This window comes from Nycticebus coucang, chromosome Y (genome assembly GCF_027406575.1).
Source record: "Nycticebus coucang isolate mNycCou1 chromosome Y, mNycCou1.pri, whole genome shotgun sequence".
Classification (NCBI taxonomy): Eukaryota; Metazoa; Chordata; class Mammalia; order Primates; family Lorisidae; genus Nycticebus; species Nycticebus coucang.
Genome location: NC_069805.1, coordinates 35,225,467 through 35,252,158, shown reverse-complemented (window position 1 = coordinate 35,252,158; position 26,692 = coordinate 35,225,467). Strand labels below are relative to the sequence as shown.

The window sequence follows — 26,692 nt, the reverse complement described above, 5'->3', positions numbered from 1 at the left end:
CAATGTTGCTCAGGCTATTCTCAAACTCTTGGTCTCGGTCTTCCCACCTACCCTCCCAAAGTGTTAGGATTAGAGGTGTGAACCACACACCTGTCCATGTTTTTAATTTCAACTTCCAATTGCTTATTGCTAATATGTAGAAATAAAATTAGTTTTCATATATTGACTATTCCATATCCTTCCTATACACACTTATTCTAACAGCTTTTTTGTAGATGGCTTTGCTTTGTCTAGACCAGTGGTTCTCAACCTTCCTAATGCCACAACCCTTTAATACAGTTCCTCATGTTGTGGTGACCCCAACCATAAAATTATTTTCGTTGCTACTTATGGTTGGAGGTCACCACAATATGAACTATATTAAAGGGTCACAGCATTAGGAAGGTTGAGAACCACTGGTCTAGACAGATGATCATGTCCTCTTGAAATAAGGCCTGTTTTACTTCTTCCCTTCCAAGCTATAAAACGTTTATTTTTTTCTGGAAGTACTGAACTAAATAGAGCCACTAGTAAGTACAGTGTTGAGTAGAAGTTGTAAGAGTTGGATATCTTTGCCTAGTTGTCAATCTTAGAAGAGGAAGCATTCAAGTTCCTTTCTATTTCAGTTTGCTAAGAGTTATTATTAATGAGTATTGAACATTATGAAACACCTTTTCTCTGTTGAGATGATCATGTTTCTATTGTTTCAGTTAATAGAGTAAATTTACCTAGATTAATTTTTAAACATTAGTTTTAAACATTAAATGTATTATTGTTTTTATATATAGTTGGATTTGATTTGCTAGTATTTTGTTGAGGTTTTGTTTTTTAAAAAAATCATTATGAGGTATATTGGTCTGTAATTTCTTATAAAAGGCTTGCTCTGGGTATCAGGGTAAGATGGCCTCATTAAATGTGCTATCTTTTAGGGGATGGTGGGGGAGAGTTTGTGTAGAATTGGCATTACTTCTTCCTTAAATATTTTGTAGCATTCACCTTGAAGCCATTTGGGCCCAAAGTTTTGTTTTTAAGTATGAATTTAATTTCTTTAATGAACAGGGCTATTGAGGCTGTCTTTTCTGTGAGCTTTGGTAGTTTGTGCCTGTTAAAGAATTTATCTGTTTCACTTCATTTGCATGAAATATTCCTCTATTATCTTTTAAGTTTTTATAGGATCTATTGTGATGTTCCTCTTTCATTGTTAACATTCATAATGTAGGTCTTCTCATTTCTAATTGGCATGGCTAGAGATTTATCAATTTTGTTGACCTTTTTGAAGAACTGGTTTTTAGTTTCATTGAATTTTATTTTTTAGTTTGGAGATACTCTTGTTATCTTTTTATAATTGATTTTGTTTCAGCTTCTTTATTGTCAGAAGACAAACTTAGTTAAGTTTGTTTTATGACACAGGAAGTGGCTTATGTTGGGGAATATTCTGTGTGCCCTTGATAAGAATGAGTATTGTGCTATTGCTGGGTAGATTTTTCTGTAAATGTCAATTAGATCCAGTTGGTTTATGTCATTTTTCAGTTCTTCTATGGCCTTACTGATTTTCTGTCTTAACATGTAAGTAGTTGAAACTTCCAACTATAATTATGAATTTATGTTTCAACTGTTGGGTCTATTAGTTTTTGTTTCATGTATTTTGAAACTTTTTTTTGTTGGTCACACACAGATTTGGGATTGGTATTTCTTCTTAGTGAATAGATCCTTTTATCAGTTTATAAACTGTCCCTCTTTGCTCTGAGGTCTGTTTCATCTGCATTAATGTAGCTACTCAAGATTTTTTTTTTTTTTTTTGTAGAGGCAGAGTCTCATTTTATAGCCCTCAGCAGAGTGCTATGGCATCATAGCTCACAGCAACCTCCAACTCCTGGACTTAGGCAATTCTCTGGCCTCAGCCTCCCAAGTAGCTGGGACTACAGGCACCCACGACAATGCTTGGCTATTTTTTGTTGGAGTTTGGTCGGGGCTGTGTTTGAACCTGCCACCTCGGTATATGGGGCCAGCACCCTACCCACTGAGCCACAGGTGCCGCTCAAGATGTTTTTTTGATTAGTGCTTGCATAACATCTTTTTTCAGTCCTTTATTTTGACCTACCTATTATTATATTTGTATTATGTTTTATTTTTGGTCTTAATTTTTAAAACAGTCTTGACTCTTTTATTTATTTAAATATTCTTTTTTTCCCCACTGCATAAGAGTGCAATAGTAAACCTACCTATTATTATATTTGAAGTGAATTTCTTGTTGGTTATTTTTTTTCTCTTTTTGGCAATCTCTGTCTTTTGATTGGTATATTTAAACCATTTGTATTTTATATAATAATATGTCTGGGTTAGGCCTGTTCATTTTGTTTTTATTCTTTCTGTTTTTCATTCTTCAGGTTTTCCTTTTCGCTTTCTATTTGTTTTTTTTTTGTACATTTTAAAATATGAATTTAGGTAGTATAATTTTTATTATTTCTTTGTATAGTTAGTATAGTGGTTGCTATAGTGATTGTAGTATCCATCTTGGACCCAGAATAATTAAATGCTTTATAATTGTTGATCGAAGTAGTATTTTTAGATTATAATTGTGGTTTTTATTATGTTAGTAGTGAATGTTTTCTAGATAAAGTCACTGAAATGTAAGGTCACTTTTTCCTAACATAGTCTATTTTAACATAATACTCCCCTATAGTTTTCTCCCAGAATGTTATGACACTCATTTAGTTCAGTAATTTGCTTTATCTGCAAAGGAGGTAATGTTTTATCTTCATAGTCTCACTTAGGCTGATGGCTATAGATAGGTAGCATACAGCTCACTTTTGCTTTTGATTCACTTTTTTTAATATATGACTTGTAACTTTAATAACTCTGCAAGCACTACACATGGCTAGCTTTGAGGGCAAATGCTGTGTTTAAATGATTCTGCTTTTATAGTACTAGTTCAAATAGTTGAATGGTCTCAAGGTAAGCTCTGCCTATTGGGTATGATATCAAAAAAAGGTTCTTAATTTCTTCAAGTCTGTTTCCTCCTTAATGAAAAATTTTAATTATTAGAACTTTGGCACTTTGTGTGTGTTACGCATGTATTCTAATTTGGCTATTTCCAGATTAATATAGTTTTGACAATTTACAAATTAGTTCAGTTCATTTAAAGGATTTTTGTTTTTGTTTCTATAAAAACCAAACAAATTTTAAAGCACTGGTAGAACAATTTGAAAAGCATGGCAAATTTTACTAATATACTGTTCCAGGTATCTGAGTTTTAATAATTCACATAGATACTAGAATGACAGCTTATTTAGATCTATGATATCCGTTTTTAGGAAGTGTATAGTGTATAGTGTAAGCTTGACATGCTTGTTGTGGCCCAAGTAATGCTCCCTTTGGCCAGCATCTTTAATCTTATCCAGTGGTATGCAGTAGAACTTTCTGAGATGACATAAATGTGTATCTGCATAATATAGTAGATACTTTAATTTTAATTAGTGTTTATGTTTTAAAAGCCACATGTAGCTAATAGTCATCAGATAGCAACACAGGTCTAGCCTCACAATTTTGTCCTTTATATCTAAAACCCCATCTTGGAATTTTTTCTAAATCTTTCAAGCATAAGCTTAATAATAATCATAAGCTTCTGAGGGAGTCCTTGACCTGTTAAGTCAGCTTGCAGAGTAGTAGAGAGAAGGTGAACACATTGGTAGAAAAATGGCACATGCAGTGGTAATTACAGTACGATATAAGTATTATATCAGTGAATACGTAGAGGAAGTGACTAACGCCTGGAGATTTTCAGTGAAGGAAAGGAAACTACTCCAGGAATTTTAAGTAGGTAGTGTTTAAATACAGGGAATTAGGCTGGATCCGATGGCTTACTCCTGTAATCCTAGCACTCTGGGAGGCTGAGGCAGGTGGATTGCCTGAGTTCATGGGTTCCACCTGTGAACTAGCACTCTGAGACCAGCCAGAGTGAGACCCCGTCTCTAAAAATAGCTGGTTGTGGTGGGCACCTGCAGTTCCAGCTAACTTGGGAGGCTGAGACTAGGGAATCGCTTGAGCCCAAGAGTTTGAGGTTGCTGTGAGCTATGATGGCATGACACTCTACTGAGGGCAACAAAGTGAGACTCTGTCTCAAGAAAAATAAATACAGGGAATTAGATGTTGTAAAATTACTATTCAGATCAAACAAGTACTTGGTTGAGTCTTCAGAAATGACTTTTACACCAATATAGAACTACCAGTCAGTCTGTTAGGAGCTCCCACCTCTGGATTTGTGCTAGAGAAAGAAACACTCTCACTGCATCCACTTCTACTGCTTTTGGATACCCAGAAAGCTGGAGATAATTACTAGTTTAGAGAGAGAAATAATTGAACTAACTGTGGTGTGTAAACTTAAGTAGAGTCCATTGTATATATATGTATAGGTATACAATACATATATACATACACACACACACACACAAATAACCTTTCTATATCCATTCTTTACAGATCCAGGATGAGAAGACTGATAAAAGAAGAAGCTAGCTGAACAGCTATAAAATGCCCAAATCTGGGTTCACAAAACCAATTCAGAGTGAAAATTCTGACAGCGACAGCAATATGGTAGAGAAACCATATGGAAGAAAGGTATATAATTACCCCGAAGATTTGTTGACTCTTTTTAAACTGGAAAAAGATTTCCAATTAAGTATGTTTTAGTAATTCCTCATAAAATAAAAAGCAGTATGGATGCCAAGTAACCGCAAACCATTTATCTAAGCCTTTTAGAAATAAATTAGATTCTGGGGATGTGATTGTTTTTCATTTCCTAAGGTGAGCACAATTAAGTAAACACAATTGTTAAGACTGCATAATTATATAAGAAATAATGATGGCAGGGGTGAGGGGGGAACCAAAGACCTCATAGTCATTTGACATTTCTTTCCATTACAGTTAGTGGCAAAACCCATATACACACTAGATACTCCATTTTCCCAGTCTGTGACATTGGATAAATTTATGTATGGTCTTCAACCTCAGTATTTCCCTTTATCTGCAGTAGAAGACAATATGCCTTCTAGAATAGAATTGTTGTGACAGTAAATTGGCTTATAATTGCACTTAATAACAATAGTTGGCACATAGTAAATGCTCAGTAAATGTTAACAGTTTTGGTTAGTGTTAGTCATTGCCAGTGACCTGTGATTCTGTCTTTTTATATCCTTATTCATTCCTATTTAATTTAAATCTTCAGAATCTTTGTTTGGACTTTACTTTTTCCTTATCTTGTTAGTTTTATACATTATCTTTGGATTTTTCCCTTTGGTTTACTTTTTGTGAAGTCTTTTTTTAAAAGCCATATTCTTACTGAAGGAGGTGTGAGATGTTTCTGGTTTTATAACCATCATCACAATCCAGTTTGACAACAAGTAAGTCATCACTCCCAACCCAACTCCCTAATTCTGCTTTCAAAATCAAGAACTACTAGTTTTCTTTTCAAAATTGGAAATTCTGTGTTCTTTTCAAAATTGGAAATTTTAGGATCACCTTGTAGTTTCTACAAAAATATCCTACTGTGATTTTAATAGGAAAAATCTTACTGAGTTTGTACCTTAAATCTGCAGACTATTTTGAGTAGTATTGCCATCTTACTATTGTCTTCCAATCCATGAACACAGAATATCTCTCCATTTATTTAGTTCTTTCATTTCCCTTAGTAATGCTCTGTAGGGTTCCAGTGTACCAGTCTTGTACTTCTATTGTTAAATTATTCAAAAGTATGTTATTCCTTTTGGTGCTATTCAGTAGTTTTTGGTATATGTACAAAATGATACGATCATAACCACAATTGATTCTAGAACATTTTCAACCCAGTATAAATGAATGAGAGAATATACAAGAATATGAAAGAAAGATACAAATAATATCTTAGTGTGATTCCCACAGATGATCACAGGGAGTGTAATTCCAGAACTTCTGTACAAGTGTAATAAACATATTAATGAAACTGTTGAGTACAGAGATGGGAGAAAGAAGAGAAGCAATTAATGCTACTTAAGAGGTTCAAGGATGGCCTCAGAGTAGAATACTTAATCTGACTTTTCAAGAAATAAATATTTGACTATCAGGAAAGTAAAAGTAAAGGATATTCTAAAGAAAAGAAACAGCAAATGAAAAACAGATGTGAATCTATTACATCTGTTAAGTGGAGTTGTGGGGACAGGATACAATGTTAGGTTTGAGGAAAGCATTAGAAGTTTTATTTCTAGATATTTATAGCGAATGGTGCTTTTGTGAACATTTATCTAGGCTGCTTGGGTTTGAATTTACAAGGCAAAACTTGTTGACATTTTTTTTTCCTCTAGTGTTTTGTTGACACTTTTATTCTTCCTAGGTACTCTGTATATTTTGAAAGTTGTCAATAAATAGTGTCTGAGTGTTGTCTTCATAAAAGTATGATTTCTTAAAAGTGTAGAAACAAGAGCAAAAAAGCACTTTTTATGAAATTACTCCTATTAAAAACATTCCTTAGGTAATTTAAGAATACTTTTAATCACTAGATTTATAAAATAGGAAGAATAAATATAAACTATGATTTATTAACTCCTGGCTTATTACATAGAGGGCTATATATAACTATTCTCAGTCTATAAGTGTGCTATACTTTTTAAATATCATGTTTGGGTAGCAATCAAAAGCTCCTCTAAGGTAGTATGCAATGTACTTAATTCCATGCTTTGGGATTTCAGAGCAACTTGACATCAAAACTGTTGTTAGAAGTATTTTCCTTAGTTTGCAAATGAATATTTAACTGCTTATTTGTACTTTAAGAGAAGAAGGGCCATAGTATCCATTCCAAAGTCCCTACCTATAGACCATAGTGCTGCTGTTTAAGACAAAGTGAAGAAATCAGGAGGAGAGGGATTGAAGAAATTAAGAGAAGGGTGAGAGAAGGTAAGACCGTATTATTCATTTGTGTATTTGCAATTCATATTCTTTTGATTGTCTTTCCTTAGTGAGTGATTGAATTGGAACCCAGCTTCTAAAGTCTGAGTTATTTCCCATAAAATTTTTAGAAATGAATATATGTTTATAGTTGTTATATATGAGACCTTATTTATAGTTTAATATGACAGAATGTTGCTGTTATGAGATCCTAAATTAGTAAAATAACCTGAGTAAGATGTGGTGGTACATACCTGTAGTTGTAGCTACTTAGGAGGTAGGAGGATCACATGAGCTTAGGAGTTCCAGACCAGCCTGGGCAACAGCAAGATCCTATCTCTTAAAAAAAATTTCTTTTTAGGCTGGGGGTGGTGGCTCACACCTGTAATCCTAGCACTCTGGGAGGCCAAGGCAGGTGGATTACTTGAGCTCATGAGTTCAAGATCAGCCTGAGCAAGAGTGAGACCCCGTTTCTAAAAAATAGCTTGGCATTGTGGCAGGTGCCTATAGTCACAGCTACTCAGGAGGCTGAGGCAAGAAAATCGCTTGAGAGTTTGAGGTTGCTATGAGCTATGATGCCACAGTATTCTACTGAGGGCAACAAAGTGAGACTGTCTCAAAAAAATAAAATAAAATAAAATAAAATAAAATAAAAAAAAAGATGATTCAACCTCAACCAAAATTTAACTCCTTAAATAGAGCAAAATTTAAATAATTATTCTTTAGCAATTTACTTTTTTTTTTTTTTTTTTGTAGAGACAGAGTCTCACTGTACCGCCCTCGGGTAGAGTGCCGTGGCATCACACGGCTCACAGCAACCTCTAACTCTTGGGCTTATGCGATTCTCCTGCTTCAGCCTCCCAAGCAGCTGGGACTACAGGCGCCCGCCACAACGCCCGGCTATTTTTTTTTTTTGGTTGCAGTTTGGCCAGGGCTGGGTTTGAACCCGCCACCCTCGGTATATGGGGCCGGCGCCCTGCTCACTGAGCCACAGGTGCCGCCCAGCAATTTACTTTTTATATAAAGTTATTTTCATTACCTCATTAAATATCACACTAGTTAATTATATCAGGCATATTCACTTACAGTTCTTTACCCCCTCACTGCTGATCTGTAATATTTTATCCCCTTTGGTTTTAGTTTACTTTGGAAGTTTCTCTACTACTTTTAGCTTTAAATCAGTATATATAATTTGCAAAACAGAATCTTTTATAAAACCTAATATGATAATCTGAATCCTGGGTTAAATTCATAAAGCATGAGAGTGGATGTTGGTAATTTTAACCTTATGAATAGTTCCGTTCTGTTGTTTTCATCATTAATTTAGTTTAGACATTCATTATTTTCCATCTAAGGATTACTAAGAAATATTTTATTTTATCCAAATAATTTAATACATGTTCATTGTATAAAAATTTAAAAATATATATAAGAATGGTGAAGATAGGGTGGCACCAGTGGCTCAAAGGAGTAGGGCGCAGGCTGCATTTGCTGGAGGTGGCGGGTTCAAACCCAGCCCCAGCCAGAAACTGCAAAAAAACAAAAAGAATAGTGAAGATAGAAATTAACCTTGTCAAAACTATGAAAGATCTGAGATTTTACCTTACTTGGAAACTAAGCATTCATGGTTTATGGCAGAAGACACACACTCCTGCGTCAGAAATAAAGTTATAATATGCATAGCAATAGCAAGCCTGACTATGAGTGTTTATGTCTATTCCAAGCTTTATTTCCCACAAGGTGGATGTAAAGAAGGCCAGGTAGCAACTGCATTACAAGACGGGAATCCCAAATCTTTTATGATGGACCGTAAGTCTGACCTTTCCTATAGGAGACGTTATTATCTTGGAGAGTAAACAGACATGTCCTTTGTTCCAAAGGGACATACTGTCTCTGTCTTCCAAATCTGTTTTTAATACAAGTATCCTAGAAAAGATACTTCAGAACAAGGGAAATTAGTGACTCTGTTTGCAAGATGTGCAGACATGCAAGGGAGACATGAAGAATTCTCTCCCAATGTACTTGTAACACCACCATGCACAGATAGTCATTAATATTTTGGTTTACACAGGTATAATCATTTTACTGTGCTTCACAGACATTGTGCTCTTTACAAAATTTGAAATTTAGCAGCAGTCCTGCATCAAGAAACTCACTGAAGGCTCAGACGATCTTTAGTAAGTTTTAGCAATAAGGTATTTTTAAAGTAAGATATGTATACTGATTTTTAGATATAATGGTATTTCACACTTAACAGACTTACCAGATAGTGTAAATGTGATTTTAACAGATATTGGGAAATGAGAAATTTTGTGTTTTACTTTATTGTAATATTGCTTTATTGCAGTGGTCTGGGACCAAAACCTGCCATATCTCCAAAGTATATCTTTGAAGAGATTTCTATTTACATTTATGTACTTAGATATTCATTCTTATTTTCTAGGCAAGTTTTTATGTCTTATTTCTAAGAGATGGTAAAGTACATTGTTTAATAGCAGCAGCTATAGAAGGTCACTCTTGTCTTGCCATTGATGTTTTCATTATTGTGTATGGTTGCTGTTGCAGGCTCTTAAAAAAATAGTTAATTTAAATGATGAAGACAACTCTAAAACTAGTTTAAATAATAAACCTAACAGTTACAGACATTTTAATGTCATAGATGTGGAAGAAGGAAGTGCTAATGATGCTGTCCTGAATTGACAAAGAGTATTTCCACCATTTGGTAACTCAGAAATCTCAAGACAATTAAAACATTTTTTCTTAAAGTTATTTTTCAGCTTGGCGCCCGTATCTCAGTGGTTAGGGCGCTGGCCACATACATCGGGGCTGGCAGATATGAACCAGGCCTGGGGCCTACTAAACAACAATGACAACAACAAAAATAACCCGGCATTATGGCGGGTGCCTGTAGTCTCAGCTACTTGGGAGGTTGAGACAAGAGAATCACTTGAGCCCAAGATTTTGAGGTTGCTGTGAGCTGTGATGCCACAGCACTCTACCTAGGGTAACAGTGGGATTGTGCCCCCACCCCCCCAAAAAAAAGAAGTTATTTTTCCCAGATCAGAAAACAATTTTTAAAGGTGTTAATAATCTCACTAATTTTTTTTTTCAAATAATGCCTACAAGGAATCATTTTATTTTACAGAGGACTAGGTTGGTAGCAGTTATGAATAGTCACACTAATCACCATATTGTACAGGAGAACATTATTGATATATTCTTGTTAGTATTTTTCATTTGACATAGTATCAAGTGTGTTTCTTTGAATTCCTTTTATGGCACGGAATCTTTAGTTACACGACTTTAAGGGAGAAGTGACATCTTCGTGTTTTTCTCAGGTCTTTTATTTATAAGTAATTCATTTCCTAAGGCAAATTACCAAGGTTTTGTTGGTTAATCTTTGTAGTAATCATGCCATTTTATTTTCTGTATTTTTACTGTTTTGAGGCAGAGTCTTGCACTATTGCTTAGGCAAGAGTGCGGTGGTGTCAGCTTACCACAGTTTCAGACTTCTGGGCTCAAGTGATCCTCCTGCTCCAGCCTCCTGAATAGCTGGGACTATAGTGCATGTACTACCACACCTGGCTAGTTTTTCTATTATTTTCTATATTTCTGATGCTTTGACATCTAGACCTTGCTGACCGTTGAGAGAGAATTTTTCCTAGGACTAGCCGGTTCCTACAGATAGTAAATAACTCATTTGTGAGGATACCTTTCATATGAAGACCAGCCAATCCAGAGCCCACACCCAAGACACCAACTTTGTCCAACACTTGTGCTCTGAGCCACTATCCCGCTTCCCTAAGCATTCCAGAACTGGATACCGAACAATTAGAGAAACAACTCCTAAAGTCCTGAGCTGGCTGAAAATACTCAATCTAGCCAATCCTAAAACTGCATGTCCTACAGAAACCATGGAAAAAGATCTTGCTCACATTTATCCTTATCCCTCTACCTCCTAACCAGTCCTGTTGCTTTCCCATATGGTCTAGTATGAGTCGGCATGGTTCCCCTTCTTTCATATTGATTTTATTTTAGACTTACAGTTTGGGTAGCTTCTAATCTTACTTCTACATTTCTGTAGTATTATTTATATGAAATGGGAAATACCTGTTCCTTGAAATTTTTGTTACAACTCTATTGTAAAATCTCCTGGCATCTTAAAAAGGCATCTTTAAATTTTATATTTAAAAAGGCATCTATACATAGAACAGAAACATATCTATAGTATTGAATAAATAGTAGACTCTCTGTAAATTGACCACCAAAGGGACTGTAACAAGCTGGTCAACATAGGGAGGGTAGTCAACCTAAGGAACTAGGCCAACTTGAGGTAGTCAATAAAGGGAGGTAGTCAACTATGAAGGTTCTACTGGGCGGTGCCTCTGGCTCAGTGAGTAGGGCGCCGGCCCCATATAACAGGGGTGGTGGGTTAGAACCCAGCCTCTGCCAAACTGCAACACACACACACCGAAAAAAATAAATAAATAAAAAGAAGAAGAAGAAATATGAAGGTTCTACCATATTTTACATTGTTATTTGAAAATTTTGTTAGAGAAATAAGAAACAAGTTAGAAAAAAATTGAGCACTCTGGGAAGCTAAAGTGGGTGCATAGCCTGAGCTAGAGCACGACCCTACAAACTAAAAACAGCCAAGCATTGTGGCGGATACCTGTAGTTCCAGCTACTCAGGAGGCTGAGGCAAGAGAATCGCTTGAGCCCAAGAGTTTGAGGTTGCTGTGAGCTGTCACAACAAGCACTCTCCCGAGGGCGACAAAATAAAACTCTGTCTCAAAAAAAAAGAAAGTTGTGATTGTTGAAGCTGAGTCTTGAGTATATTGAATAAAATGATGGCTTGTAATACTCTGTCTCTACTTTTGAGTATGTTTGAAATTTTCCTCAATAAAAAGGGTTTCTAAAAACATGTTTCTTAGCTAATATTTTTATGTAACTTTATTCGTGTTTGATTTTTTAATAGAGCAAAGACAAGATTGCATCCTACAGCAAAACTCCAAAAATTAACCGAAGTGATGTAGGCAAGGAGATGAAAGAGAAATCCTCTATGAAACGTAAACTTCCTTTTCCATTAGTCCATCAAGAAATGAAGAACGAGATTCAGACACAGGTAGAGTGACTTTTTTGTTGTTGTTGTTAAAATTTAATTATTCTTTTACTGTGATATCCTCTCTTTAGCAGCACTCCTCTTGACATCACATTAACTGTGTAGAGAAGTATTTGTATTTCAGATTTATAATTTTGGAGCAGAATGTTACCTTTGTCATCCAGATGTGATTTCTAACAGATAAAAACAATTTGCTTTATTTCTTAACTCTTTATGTTTATTTCCTATTCCTTACCACTTTTAGAACTTAATTTTGGGGGAAACATTCCAGTGATGAAAATTTACTTGGGGATAAACATTAAGATATGGTAAATTTGAGAAAACATTGTTGAGTTTTTGTAAACATATTATTGGACACACCAAAAAAATTGAGGCATTTTGGATTCAGAAGTAAATTAGAAATATGTACCACTAAAAACAAAAAAATATTAAGTCTAACTGCCAAAGTGCTTTTCATAGTACTTTTGTTTCTTAAAACTCTTATATGTTAGAAATTGATACTTAAGATAAGTCAAACCCAATTATTCTTAATAGATGAGAACTTTATTACTGCTATCTAATAAATTACTAAGGCATGTGTTAGCTCTAAGCTAATCATTTCTTAAAACTAATAAAAACTTGAATATTTGTTATAGTTATTTTATTCCTTGCAAGAAATAATAATGAATTGTTCTTAAGAATGTTTTCACTTCCTTCACTGGAAGTATCCCATTCTGAGTGTTTTTAAAGAAGTTATATACTAATATATTTGTGGCCACTTGAATTATTATTACAGAAATGATCTTAATCTGGAAACTGAACGTAAAGATTTTGAAACACCCTATGCTAACATTGCTTTAGAAAACAATTTGTAGTATACATTTTTTAGTTGACAGGTCTCTGTATGTTTTCTGTATCTCTTAACTTGAATTAGACATTGTTCTTAAACACTTATGACAAAAATAAGACATTGTTTTATATACTATATACACAGTGAAAATATTAAGAATTTCCCTAGACCCAAAGCAAAATGAGTTATTTACAATCTACCTTCTTTTTATAATTAAAAAAAAACAGAGTACAGAGTACAATTAAGTGGTATTGTCTATATGAAAGATAATTATACCATCAAACTCCATGTTTAACATTGATCTTTTTAATTGGAAATGCTGTATTTCAAACTATTGGCTGAAACTGTCAATGACGGTAACATATATCAAAACACTTATCCTAATATATGTAGTATTAAAGGTGTCTTAAATGTGTTACATACATTTTAGAAAACAAAATGACTACAAAAACAGAAAATGGACAAAAGATACAAGCAGAATTACAGAATGATAGTTGGCAAAGAAATGTGTGAAAAACATAGTAATAGTAATCAAAGAAATACAATTTATGATGATTGACACAATTGTTATTGGTCCAAATCATACCTGGTGGTTATGGGTTGGAAAAAATAATTTGCTTTAATTGGTCTAAGTTAAAGGAATACCTTGTTCAAGGTTAAATATGACAAGATGTATCAAAAACTAAGTTTTTCAACATTTGACTAATCCTTCTTTTGGCATTCATTCCATTTAAATAATTATTGATGAGAACAAACATTTTATCTTTAAGAATATTTATCTGAGTTTTGTTTATAATGGCAAAGAAAATCTGGAAAATAATGTTAAGTAATACAAGATGTATTTAACTATGGTAAATGTAATGAAAAAATATGATTTTCACCCTTAAAAATAGCATTGTAAAAGAATACATAATATGTATTCTAGTCCCAGTTAATGATATTGGAAATGAAAAACTAGGCTATAAAACACTACAAATTGTTTGATTACATTAAAATGTAATTTGTGTGTGTATACACATTACATCTATTAAGTAATATGAAAAGATAAAATAAGACGGTTTAAACATAAAAGACTATTTCACTGTAAGAACTAAGCCTGCACCTGATGGGTGTATTTTGGGTTCAGAATAAAATGCAGATGTTACAAACCCTGATGGGAACAAGGAGGCAGCATTAATAATGCTATTCAGCTCATCATCCCTTGATGTGAGGGATTAACTGATAACTGTCTAAACCAGTGGTTCTCAACCTTCTTAATGCCGTGACCCTTTAATACAGTTCCTCATGTTGTGGTGATCCCAATCATAAAATTATTTTTGTTGCTAGTTATGGTTGGGGGTCACCACAACATGAGGAACTGTATTAAAAGGTCACGGCATTAGGAAGGTTGAGAACCATTGGTTTAAACTGAAATACGTAGTTTTTAAAAATGATTACTTTAAAAATATTTCTTTAAAATTCCCTCATACTTTATACTTTTTAATGGTATATGATTCCTTTTATAAACAAGAAGCAATTACTTTAGTTTCTTTCTATGTTGGATTAAAATAAACTAAATCTTACAGCTTTTTATTTAAAAATAGCATATTAGGGCTTGGCACCTTTGGCTCAGAGGCTAGAGTGCCAGACATACACACTGGAGCTGGCAGGTTTAAACCCAGCCTGGGCCTACCAAACAGCAATGACAACTACAACCAAAAAAAAAAAAAAAAAAAAAAAAAAAGAAAAGAAAAGAAAAAGAAGAAAGAAAAGAAAAGAAAAATAGCCAGGCATTATGGCCGGCACCTGTAGTCCTAGCTACTTGGGAGGCTGAGGCAAGAGAATTGCTTAAGCCCAAGAGTTAGAGGTTGCTGTAAGCTGTGATATCACAGCACTCTACCAAGGGCAACATAAAAAAAAAAAATTAACATCAGGCTGGTTGTGGTAGCTTATACCTATAAGACCAGCACTTGGGGAAGTCTAGGTGGGTCCAAGGTTTTGATAGCATCCTGGGCAACATAACAAGACCCCATCTCTTAAAAAAAAAATTAGCTGGGCATGGTAGCACACACCTGTAGTCCCAGCTACTCAGTAGGCTGAGGCAAGAGGATCACTTGAGCCCAGGAATTTGAAGTTGCCTGAATTTATGATGTTATCACAGCACCCTACTACTCCAGGCAACAGAACAATATCCTGTTTCCAAAAAAATTAAAAAATGAAAGAAAATCATAGCATTTTAAAACAATTAAAAATAGCATATATATGTTATTTTTTCTTGTTCCTACATGAATGTATTTTAGTCTCTGCTAGTTACTTTTTAAATATATTTAGAAGTATCCTTGGGAAGATGTTCTGCAGATATTAACACTTGACAGGATGTGAGCTGTTTTTTTACTTGTTTATACTTTTTGTATGACTAGAATTTTTGAAATAATGGACATAAATTACTTTTACAAAGTCATTACTTTTTAAAAGGGGTATTCATACCATTGTCCAAGACAGGCCTATTTGGCCCCCAAAATCAATAGTAATGCTATCACCAAATAAGGTTTTGTTTTGTTTTGAGATAGAATTTTATTCTGTGCTCTGGGGAGAGGTGTAGAGTGCTGTAGTGTCATGGCTCACAATACCTCAAACTCTTGTGCTCAAGCAGTCCTCGTGCCTCAGCCTCCTGATTGGCTAGGACTACAGGCATGTGCCAGAACACTCAGGTAATTTTTGTCTTTTTTATTTGTTCATAAAGATGGGATCTCACTCTTGCCCAGGCTGGTCTCGAACTGCTGAAGTCTCAGCTTCCCAGAGTGCTAGGTTTACAAGCATGAGCCACCATGCACAGGCCCAAGTAAAGATTCTTTTTTTTTTTTTTTTTTTTGTGGTTTTTGGCCGGGGCTGGGTTTGAACCTGTTACCTCCGGCATATGGGACTGGTGCCCTACTCCTTGAGCCACAGGCGCCACCCCCAAGTAAAGATTCTTAAATGTTATTTTGAGATAGACCAGCGTATCTTAAACTTCCAAATTCTTAATTTTTTTAGTACTTACTAATTTTTTGAAAGAAAACATTCTAGAAAAGTAAGTGCTTGACTAGACAAATTAAATTTGGATCTGGGCACAGTGGCTTATAACTGTAATCCCAGTTCATTTAGAGGCTAAAGTGAGAGGATTGCTTGAGGGCAGGAGTTTGAGCCTACCTTGGGCAACAAACTGAAAGCCCACCTCTACAAATTATAAAAATAAAATAATTAGCTGGGCATGGTAGCATGTGCTTGTTAGTCATCGCTAGAACATTCATATATTGCTAATGAACATTCGTAGTGCTAGTACATGCACTGTGCAGTAACTTCTGTCATTTTTGGTAGTTATCAAAGATGTCTAAGTGAACTTTATTCCTACACTATCAGTCATAAAATCATACTTATTTTCTTTACTAGATTTGTGGCATCCTAGGGAAAGCCACAGTCTCTTACTGTGAAAAAATTTAACAGTTTCTTCTTGGCCTTCAAACTAAATTTGCAGTTATTTTTGTTATTAGCAATGCTTTCAAGAGCATCTTTGCATATTGTATTTTTATCATACACTGAATTATTTCTTTATGTATCCCCTGGAGTATGGTTACAGTTTTTAAAAGAATAGAACATTTCTGTGATTCTTGATATTTTTACAAATAATCATACCTAGTTATAAAGCCTCTAGCGATACATTAATGTTCTTTAACCTCACAGGACCTTGGGGAACATGTTTTACGTCATCATTTTAGTTTGCATGGTTAGATAACTAGAAAGATAAAATATACTTCACTTTTTTAGTATTTGTTTCCTTTTAGTAATCATTATTTGTTTACTCATTTGGGGGGAGCATTCTTAGATAATATGGCATGAGAAAATTCAAAGTGGTATCGTGTGGTCTGTTTCCAAAGTCCATGTTGTGAAATATAATAAACTAAATCTTTTCCACCAGCCAGCCTTAGAAGTTCTATTTTCCTAAGACTTTAGATGCCATGAAAGGATTTACCTTATTTAATGTGATTTAACAGATTTGGAGAGAGGAATTCTTTAAAATTTCCTTTAAAAGAAATTTAAAGGTATAGTTTTTCTGGGAACTATGTTAAAATAGCAGATAAAAGCAGAGCTATATTTATGAACAATAATCACCTTTGGTGATTTTGTAGCAATTATTTATTATACGGATTTACCCCATTTCTCGCCACGATTTTATTATAACAATTTCAAACATGTAGTATAGGCTCAGTACCCATAGCTCAGCAGTTAGGGTGCTGGCCACATACACCGGGGCCAGTGGGTTCGAACCCAGCCCAGGCCTGCCAAACAACAATGACAACTACAACAAAAAAATAGCCAGGCGTTGTGGTGGGCTCCTGTAGTCCCAGCTACTTGGGAGTATGAGACAAGAGAATTGTTTAAGCCCAAGAGTTTGAGGTTGCTGTGAGCTGTGACTCCATGGCACTCTACCAAGGGTGACATAATGAGACTCTGTCTCAAAAAAAAAAAAAATGTAGAATAGACTTTAAAAATAATTCTTGGTATTTTTCTTATTTTCTTTCAACCTGAATCAGAATATTAACTTTAAAAGATTGTTTTAAAAATTACAGATATTAGCTGGGCATGGTGGCTCATGCCTGTAATTCTAGCACTCTGGGAGACCAAGGTGGGTCAGGAGTTTGAGAACAGCAAAAATGAGACTCAGTCTCTCACAAAAGTAGAAAAAGTTGTGTGTTGGTGCACACCTATAGTCCCAGCTACTTGGGAGGCCGAGATAGTAGGATTGCTTGAGCCCAGGAGTTTGAAGTTGCTGTGATCTTTGATGATCTCACTACACTATAATCTAGCAGTGCAATAGAGCAAGAGTCTTTCGCAAAAATAAAATAAAACAAATACATAAATAAATACACAATTGTTTTTGTCTTGTCTTGCCTTGCCTTGCCTTGCCTTGCCTTGCTATAAAAGGACATATCATGGAAAGGATTGCTCTGCTTAGAACTCACTGTTTTACATCCATCTCATTAATAGCAGTAGTTTAATACAGCCTAGTCTCAGTATAGCATAGAGGGAAGAAGTAGTTGATTAATGGGACAGATGTGGAAGCTTTAATATTCTAGCTCTTGAATTAAGTCCTTATAGAGTACATATTCACAAATACTTTGTCTAAACATACTTATCTGAATAAAAACCAAACGATATGTGGGGTTAGGGTGAATTGAATTGGTTACTTCTAAAGGAAGATTTAGGTGGTTCTTAACCTTCCTAATGCAGCAATGTATTTTCATTGTTAAAAAGGGGTCATGGCCCACAGGTTGAGAACCGCTGCTTTAGATCAACTGTTAAACTACTTACTTATATTATGACTGTAATTGCAAGTTCAATTTATCCATTGTGCTTTTAATCTGTTAAAATAGTATGATTTCCTTCAATAATCCACTTTAGTCTAATAGGCACAATTTATTGGTTGCCACTTTTTCTTTGCAATCTGTAGAATTTGTGTGTTTTTATATGAAATGTCAATTATTTTTCATGGAATTTTTGTAGTTGTTAATCTATTCAGTTTTTAAATGTCTTTATTGAAAAATCTTGTCATTTACTACATTTACCACTTAACTTCAGAATGATATTAAAAAAATGTTACTTTATTACCCTTTTAACTGAGTGAATATTTCCATCACTAAACTTTCAGGCTTATTTTTAAAAATACTATGTTTTAGAGTTACTTGTTCTCTAAGCTTTTTTTTTTTTTCAACACTTGAGTAGTGAAATCTTGAATACTGTCTTGTAATAGTGATCCTGGAAAAAAAGGTCTATGTCAATAAGTTGAGGATGTGAAGATCAGAATATTATTGTGAGTTGAAATGGTGCATTTCTTAATAAGTGAAAGTATGTACTCTGTCGATATCACTGAAGTCAGTTCTCCATATTCTCATTTCTCTGTCATGAATTGTTAGACAGAATTATATTTTCTTAACTGATTGACTTTGACTTAGAATGCTTTCTTTCTAAGAGGGCTTTTATAGTGATCACTATAGTATTAGGTAGGTGCAAAAGAAATTGCTATTTTGGACCATGAATTTTAGATCATTACAACTAGGCTCAGACACATCTTTATTAATCAAAATAGGAACCATTACAATCAACGCACTGTTGCCAATGAGAAATAAGTTTTTTGATTTTGTAGTGTAAAAATCCATGCTTTGGGATTTGACAAACTCTTGGAAAGCATTTTCTGCGTCATGCTCCTTGTGGAAATATTTTCTCTGAAAAAAATTGTTGAGATGCTTGAAGAAGTGGTAGTAGATTATCGAGAGACAAGGTGAATGTGGTGGATGAGGCAAAACTTCATAGCCCAATCTGTTCAACTTTTAAAACATCGGTTGTGCGACTTGTGGTCAGGAATTGTCATGGAGAAGAACCAGGCCCTTTCTGTTGACCACTGTGCGGCGGCAGGCGTTGCCATCTATTGTGCATCTCATTGATTGGCTGAACATACTTCTCAGGTAGAACCGTTTCACCAGGATTCAGAATGCTATAGTGGGTCAGATCAGCAGCAGACCACCAAACAGTGACCATGACCTTTGTTTAGTGCAGGTTTGGCTTTGGGAAGTGCTTTTGGAAGTTCCTGTAAGTCCAGCCACTGAGCTGGTCATCACCAGTTGTCATATGAAATCCACTTTTCCTCACACATCACTATCCAATTGAGAAATGGTGCATAGAATAAGAGAAGACAACACTTGAAAATGATGATTGTCTGGTTTTTGTCAGCTCGTGAGTCACCTACTTATTGAGCTTTTTCACCTTTTCAGTTTGCTTCAAATGCTGAACGCCAGGATGGTTATTGAGTTTTTAGGCAATTTCTTCAGTAATTTCTCCTGTAGTTGTCAGAGGATCAGCTTCCATGATTGCTTTCTGTTGGTCATTGTCAGCTTCCGATGGCTGCCGTATCCTCCTCATCTCATCTCCTTTGCAAAACTTCTTGAACCACTGCACTGTATGTTTGTTAGCAATTCTGGGCCAAATGTGTTGTTGATGTTGCGAGCTGTTTCAGCTGCTTTATGACCCATTTTGAACTCAAATAAGAAAATTGCTCTAATTTCCTTTTTGTCTAACATTTCCATAGTCCAAATAAATAAAAACAGGAAGTCATCAGTAAAAGTGAGAAAAGCTCGTTGAAATGATGTATAATGTAATTATATTTATTTAAGAATGTATTCTGGTACCAAATAGCAAATTTCAACAATGCAAAAACTATAAATACTTTTGTGCCACTTTATACCATTTGAATGTATTTGCGATCTAGGATGATACTGCAGTCCACAGTGTTTTGTTGTCTTCAGAGTAGTTTGACACTCATAGAACAAAATGGGTTGATTCAGCTTTTCTTAAGACAAATTCTAATCAACCCAAAAAAAACAGTGATGAAGTACTACTACCTCTTTTACTGTTTGTCAGATGGTATGTTTTAATAAACAGCATCAGTAATATGTATTATTGAAACTGCCTGGTTGAATTCCTCAACTTTAAGATATTCGAGATGAAGAAACTGAAATCTTAGGTGCTGGCAAAACCTGTGTTTTAAACATACTTTTGGCTTTGTCTTAAAAAGTAATCTTTTGGAAAAATAATGATAAATCATTAAGTAACTGGTGGTCTTTTGAAAATGTTGGTTTGTTGAATTCTGCACTTCCCTTTATGTGCTTTTTTCTTTTCTGTCTCTCTTCATTCTGTAGATTCAGATGCAGGACATACAAGTGAATATTGGGGGGAAAGACTTACATCTTTTTACAGGACATACTCAGGTAATTAGATTATCAGGTGTTCCTGTTTAGCCAGTGGTTTCTATCACATTTACAATTAATTATTGTATGATAAGCAACTTCTTTTCAAACTTATATATAGATTTCTTTGGCTAAATAACTGTACTGTGTTTACTATTTTTGTTCTGAGATATCAAGTGTATCATATATAGTACATTGTAGCAGGACTACTTCATGCCTCCACTCATGTAGAAAACAATGTGAGAGTCAACCTCTGGCATGGTGTAGTGCAGTGATCCCTATGGGAAGATACCCTTTAGGAGAGATCCTTAGTCTATTTTGTAATATACACTTCACAAGGTATACGTAGTGTGCTGATTTTGATAGTATCATCAGATCCTTTTTGTCATGTTTTTTTAAAAAACATATTTAAACAATTTTTTCCATTAAACTCATTAGTCTTTATTGACTTTGCTGCCAAAGCTAAATTTACTTATAACTGGATTAAAATACCAGGTTACCAGGAGAGATGCCATCACCATTAACTATATTTATACCTCTGTTCAGCTTGGTACCAGTTACTATATGTTTCTGATTTCATAATTGCCCTAGATAAAGAGTTGAAGAAAATATATAAATACTATCACTTTAAAGAGTAAATGTGTTCTCTAGTATGTTAAAATTAGTTAAAAGTTTTGGTCGTCCTTTTTTTATAAATGGGCTAACATTTTTATTTCTGAACTTTAAAACATTATAAATACTGTTTAGTCCCTGGATCTAAGTGTCCAGTTTTTAGCACATGACATTTAGCTATAAAAAAAGACTGAAATAAACTTGTCACTGATAATAAATACTTTTTAATTATTTCATAAATTTGTTGGGTTGGGTGGGGAAGTGGTAAAATCCAGTAATTATCCATAAAATTATTAGTTGAGCTTGAACAATCAGTAGTGTCTGGCTACTATTGTAAAAGTGGAGAGTGGGGGCATATTTATAATCAGTTACTCTGAAATTACATTTCTAAAATGTAATTTCCAAAGTGCACCTGCAAAAGATCTATGTGTGTTTGTATGTATATATGTGTGTGTGTGTGTATACATATATATGAAGCCATTCATCATCTGAATCTTATTGCAGAAAACCAAAAGATTCAGACATTCAACTGTTAGAGATTCATGTAGATATTTTATAACCAGTGAGTAATGGCAATTTTTTTTTTCTCAGAATTGAAGTTACATACATTGCAAACATGATTGGTGCTCATCTCTATTGGTAGTTCCAGTGTTTCATTTCCTGCACAGTGACTAATTTCTGAGACACTGATTGGTTTGTGAACCAAGTCCCCAAGAAAAACAGTTTTATTTCTTACTTAATTGGGATGCAACTATGTTGAGCTTTCTGTATTCTGACATGATCTGAAAAGAAAGCATTAGTTTTCAATATTATAAGACTGGAACATCTCTATTTCTGGGGGTTTTCTGAACCTTGAACGAACAAATGTTGGATTGTTGCAAAGTCCACTCTCTGTGTGGGTTGAAGAGTCTGAAGTGAATTTCTTGTATTTTTCCTTGTAAATCTACACTGAATGGAATTTGAAGTTTATAGTAGACTGTACTAAATGAGCACATTTGTCAGTATTATTACTATATTTAAACGTGAAAATTCTGGCCTATTATTAGGACAAATAAATACATTTTATAGCTACCAAATCTTGAGAAGTGTCTAACTCTTTATCAAATACATAGTATACTGTGCATGTCTAAAAGATTATCATTTTTTAGTTATGATAGATCAGAGGAAACAAACTCATTATAGGACAGATAAATAGCCTTGTTAACTCCTTTAAACTTGAAAAAGCATATTTAGAGACATTTGTGTCTAACATTTAGACTTTGAAGAATGGTATGGTTGTCTGTGGCCTTGCTATCTTATACCAGCTACTCTTTATTTACGTTTCTTATCTGTCTCATGTAAAACATGAACTGAGATAAATGACTGTGATAACTAAATTAAAGCAAAACTAGAGTTCATATAGGATGTAGCATCTAATTTGGATTTTTGTTTAAATATTTGGAGTATACCAAATTTGTTAATTCTTCTCCAAAATATGACAATCTTATCTTTGATCATTTGGCAGCATGGCATTCTAATAATGAATTTATAAGAATTTTTTATTGTCACCTGTTTGCTTTAGAGTGTATTTAAAAAAAAAAAAAACATTGTTTTAAAATTCAATTAAAATGAAAAAAGTCAATTGTTTTGCAAATATAAAGGCCAAATTTTTCTCAAATCTGTTTTAAGGAAACTTTTTTTGTTTTCCTCTCATCACTAGATTTTACTTCTTTTCCTTGAAACATCTTTTCTACTTTATAGAAAATTTTCACAATGTTAACTATTTTATTTTCAGGTGAGATGTACCACTTAAATATTTGTTATTCATATGGAAAACCATTAAAACAATAACTGTGGTTTCTCACTAAATACTAGAAAGCCATGATGTTTAGTTACATGTATTAACTAGAAAGAGTGAATATAGATTTCAGGAAAAAATAGGCTTCTCCAAAGACATATTTAGGGCTTTATAATAAATTTTGTAGTAAATTAGGTTAAATGCTGATATTTTTTGGATTTATAGTAAATGGGATCATTAAAGAATGATCTCATTTATATAACATAAATAAGGATATGATAAATATGAAAATTAAAGATTATACTGGAAATATTAATGAAAGCTGATTTAATGAGTTGATATTTTTGTTCTTATGTAAAATCAAATATTTCACAAAGTGGACATTCTAGGAGCTATGGCATTTTTAATGATTTGTGGGCAGCAGAGTTTAAAAATTAGGACCTTTAATTTTTCTAGGCCATTAGAAAGCCAGTTTATCCCAGTTAATTTAAGTGATACATTGAAACATTATTTAATTTCTTATGCCTACTAATAATACCAGATTTTAATTACTTTCTTGAGACGTGCCAGATTAATAAATGCCAATCTCCTTGAGTATTCTAGCAGCAGGCACATCTCTGTGAATGAAACCACTGTGTTGACTACTAAGCCTTCCCTTCTCCCACTCATTTTTGCTGTTAAATTTATTATTTATTATTTTTAAATAATAAATAATAAATAATAATATATAATATATATTATTTAAAATTTATTATTTTATTATTATTATTTATAATTTATTATCAATTATTTTTGCAGCTCTTCTTTACAGGTACCCTCAAACCTGGATCCATAAATTCCAGATACTGGTATAGGGTTTTTCAAGAAACAGATGCCTAGGCAGGTATTAGCCAGACTTCTATATATTAGCTTATACAGGGTACATGTAAAACACAGACATCTATATCTCTCACCTAAGAAATTCAGTTCAGTCAGAATTTTCTCACACTAATGGGGAATTCAGGTAGCATTGCCAAAGAATTTTCCAAATAGTTTGAATCTGAGAGCTTACTGTGATGAATCAGATCTCTTTGAAAGTCCCTCATAAATTTATAGATCTGTGTAGGATATCTGCTAAGCCATAGCCAACCAGAATCTTTAATTTGCTTATTTTTAGCTTTGATTATATCATTTCACATTTAAGAATTCTGTGACTAGAATAAAATAATTTGGTGCCCTTTTTTCAGTAATTACGCTGTGTGATGAGACCTGTCATAAATACTTAGTTCTGGGTGCAGAGACAAGATGGCGACTGAAGCCAGCTTTCCACAGAGGCTCCCGTCCTGAAGGAGAGTTAAGGGATGAAAATTTAGCAAGTAACCTGATGGATTCAAGCAGCACCAAGAGAGAAAGTTGAAGAATGCACATCAACCCGGCTGAGGAGAGCTGTGACCACAAGGATGGAAACAAAAGGTACAAACCCCATCACCAAGCAGACGGGAGTCCCTCCTCCCCCATCTGATTGGCTTAATTGCCCCACAAACAAACGGGAAGAAATCAAAGGCCCTCCCACTACATTTCACGGGAGAGACCTACTAAAATCTGGACCTACCTCCCTTACTAGGGTGCCTAGATGTTCTCCTGCCAGGCATAAAAACTGTATAAAACTGTAAATATACTTTGCCGGCAACTCTGAGCTCCCAGCACTCCCCTCTACTCTCTCTGAGGTATGAAAGCCTGTCCCTGAGGAGTTCGGATTCTTGGGTGACTTCCAGAGGGGAGAGGACAGTGCCCAAGCTATGGCTGGTCAGCACTGATTTTGGGGCACAGGAGAGAAGTGAGGACAGTCAGCTGAGGGCAGCCCTCACCAAGGAAGCGCTTCTCCGAGGTGTGGTGCAGCAGCCCTCTTTGGGCAGCAATACAACCAGGCATAAAACTGAGTGGAACTGTGTGACCTCGCTACTGGCTTCTCTGGGCTCCCTGCGGCTCTGGGCTCCTGGCGGCTCTGGACTCCCGGCTGCTCTGGGCTTCCAGCGCTCTCCCTGCCCTCGCTCTGTGGTCTGGGGAGACCTGAGCGCCTGCACACACTCGGGCAAGGAACTGGGTGGAACTGAGTGTGTTACTGCTGGCGCCTCTGGGCTCTCACTGCTACCCCCACCCCCGCCCTCACTCTGACGAGAGACTAGGAGGAACTGAGTGTGCTCGCTGCCGGTGGTTCTGGGCTCCTGGCGCCCTACCCCACCCTCACTCTAGGATGTGGAGACCTGTCCCCCCGGGAGTCCAGACTCTTAGGGGATTTGTTGGGGTGTGGACACTGCCTGAACTGCGGCTGGTGGGTCCTGACTCTGGGAAGCAGGAGTGAGGCTGGGCGAGACCCACATCGGAGGGGCAGTTCCCTGAGGCAGCTGAAGCCACACCCCCTGTCTCCCTGGGCAACCAGAGGAGACCACCCCTGAGTATAGGATTTGCCTGAGGCGACTCACACACCCCGGAAACTTCCAGGGCAGGGCCGACTCAGAACTGAGACTTCAACCCAGAGCAAGTGCTTCACTGGGGTCAAACAGAAGCCAGCTGAAAATAAGTCAGAACCACTTAACCCCACCACACCAGATAGGACCCCAGTGTCTCAGGCCACAACACAGAACGGGCCCTCAACAAAACCCCAGGGGAAAAATCAAAGGGAGTAAAATAACCATGGGGCAGAATCAGCGGAAAAACTCTGGTAATATGAATAACCAGAATAGATCAACCCCCTCAAGGAAAGATATGGCGGATGTAATTGAAGATCCCCATTCATAAACAACTGGCAGACATGTCAGAAATCGAACTCAGAATTTGGATTGCAGACGAGATTGATAAAATGGAATTAGGAATCCGAGGAGAAATTCAAAAGTTGTCTCAAGAATTTAACGAATTTAAAGACAAAACCACCAAAGACTTAGACACACTGAAGCAAGAATTTATAGCCCTCAAAGATATGAAAAATACAGTAGAATCCCTCAGCAACATAATGGACCAAGCAGAAGAAAGGATTTCTGACATCGAAGATAAAGCCTTTGAACGCTCCCAAACTCTCAAAGAGGAAGAGAAATGGAGAGCAAATACAGATCATTCTCTTAGAGAGCTTTGGGATAATTCGAAGAAGGCTAATATATGAATAATAGGAGTTCCGGAAAATGATGAAGTGGCATCAATGGGCACAGAGGCCCTTCTGCATGAAATTATGAAAGAGAATTTTCCAGACATGCCTAGAGATTCTGAAATTCAGATAGCAGGCAGTTTCAGAACTCCAGCACGATTCAACCCCAATAAGTCATCCCACAGACATATCATAATTAGCTTCACTAAAGGTAACATAAAGGAGAAAATTCTCAACGTTACCAGGCGAAAGAAAGCCATTACCTACAAAGGAAAGAACATTAGAATGATTGCAGATATCTCTGCTGAAACTTTTCAAGCAAGAAGAGGCTGGTCATCGACTTTAAATCTCCTAAAGCAAAATAACTTTCAACCCCGGATCTTGTATCCAGCTAAACTCAGCTTCATTTATGATGGAGAAATTAAATACTTTAATGACATTCACATGTTGAAGAAATCTGCCACAACCAAACCAGCTCTTCAGGATATTCTCAGACCTATCCTCCATAATGACCAACCCAATCCTCTACTACAAACGTAAACTCACTCAGAAACGTCTGATCAAACTCCAACTTCTCTAAGGG

The 26,692-nt window shown here is 35.4% G+C and overlaps 1 pseudogene; it reads left to right on the top strand.

Annotated features, from left to right (window-relative positions):
- Nucleotides 1-26,692, top strand: part of LOC128579125 (ankyrin repeat domain-containing protein 12-like) — a 79,484-nt pseudogene that overhangs the window by 27,408 nt on the left and 25,384 nt on the right.